General features: G+C 44.3%; 1 non-coding gene across 1 annotated transcript; it reads left to right on the top strand.

Moving 5' to 3' along the window:
• The first annotated feature begins 1,336 nt into the window (after positions 1-1,336).
• On the top strand, positions 1,337-1,409 carry TRNAW-CCA (transfer RNA tryptophan (anticodon CCA)). The gene has a single exon. It is a non-coding gene; the product is annotated as a tRNA-Trp (tRNA).
• The last annotated feature ends 249 nt before the right edge of the window (positions 1,410-1,658 follow it).

Here is a 1,658-nt window from a genome sequence, read left to right as displayed (position 1 = left end):
AGAAAACTGCAGCATAAGGATGCAGCCTTGGCCTCAGTCTCCCAGGCTCTGATTTCTTCTGGGTCGCTCCCTCTCAGCAAGGTCTCCTGGTGCAAGATGACCACCTTAGCTTCACAGGAAAAATAGAGCTTCTGTTTCCCAAGATGCACCTCATGATTCCTTCAGCATCATTGTCAATACCTGGCTAAGTGTAGGTCATATGACTACCCCATATGTGAGGTTTAATCAACCACTCCACTCACTTTAAGGTTTAATATAGTGTGTTTGTGGTTTCTCAAAGGGAAATTGAGGTTAAGAAGAGAGAATGAGCTTTAGGCAGGCAGTGACAGCAGACATACTCACTGGGCTTAAAGATGGCTGTTCACGTGGTGGGGAGGCTAGTGTGAGGTCGTGAGGGAGATGAAGCTCCAGCAGGGCAGGACTTACCCACACTCTAGCTCAAGCCCTCCTGGCCTTCCATGCTGCGGTCACCTCCAGACGGAGGATTGTGAGTGAATGTTCATGCAAGAGGACACACACACATACACACCCTTTATTGGCATTTTCCTTTTTTTCACAATGCATATACAAATTATTTCTGTATAAATACTTTCTTTAGAGAGAACAAATGTATAAAACAGAAATATTTAGGGGTTGGACTTTTTTCTTATAGTAATATAAAGTAACATAGTAGGAAAATATTTATCTTTAAGACTATAAATGTGTCAACTACAAATTGTCACTTACCAAGAGCATTGCCAACGACTGAACAGCAAAGGCATTTGCCATCTGCCTCTGCAGAGATTGAACCCCACGCTGCTGTAGCTGTTGACCTTCAACTACCCCTGAGGGAGTTCACAGTGGAGTGAGGCACTCTGTGCTCGAGAAAATCTGGTGGGACAGGTCTTTAGATAGTTGGATGTTTTTAGGAACAGAGTTTATGATCTCAATTCTTGCCTCTCCTCATATCTAGAGAAGCACTAAATCCCTTCATGGTGACATCAGATTCTCATGACTAACAAAAAACCTTTTATAAAATGAGTGCTTCATGGTCTTGAACTCCCCCTTCACCAAAACCTTATGTATTGACTTCCCCCACTGCCACTTTGGAGCAGTCTCTCAGAGCTATCGGAGATACTGCCTCCCAGGCTGCAGTCCTCATTTTGCCCCAAATAAAACTTAACTCAAAACTCTCAAGTTGTACATCTTTTTTTAATCGACAAATGTAAATATACATTTGGAATACCACTGGTGTTTCTGCTGAGAGAGTAACAGGCAGGAAGGCTAGGGGTCCCCAAACGGAGGAAATAGGCTGCAAGTGTCAGACATTTTTTATCCCTCTCTTAAGCAGCAGACTTCCCTGGTGGCTCAGAGGTTAAAGCGTCTGCCTCCAATGCGGGAGACCTGGGTTCGATCCCTGGGTCAGGGAAGATCCCCTGGAGAAGGAAATGGCAAACCACTCCAGTATTCTTGCCTAGAGAATCCCATGGACGGAGGAGCCTGGTAGGCTCAGACACGACTGAGCGACTTCCCTTTCCCTTTCGCTAAGCAGCAGGAGGAAACAAACTACAAGTGTCAGATTTTTTCCCTTCTCTATACAAATTTAAAAAGAGGTTTCTTTTCAAATTCTGTGTTCCCGTGACGACACCTGATTTCACCTGAACTTAACTTTTCCCAAA

The sequence above is a fragment of the Giraffa tippelskirchi genome, chromosome 7 (genome assembly GCF_054371585.1).
Source record: "Giraffa tippelskirchi isolate mGirTip1 chromosome 7, T2T-mGirTip1v1.2.pri, whole genome shotgun sequence".
Classification (NCBI taxonomy): Eukaryota; Metazoa; Chordata; class Mammalia; order Artiodactyla; family Giraffidae; genus Giraffa; species Giraffa tippelskirchi.
The sequence above is the reverse complement of the archived record's forward strand: the minus strand, read 5'-3'. Positions and strand labels throughout refer to the sequence as shown.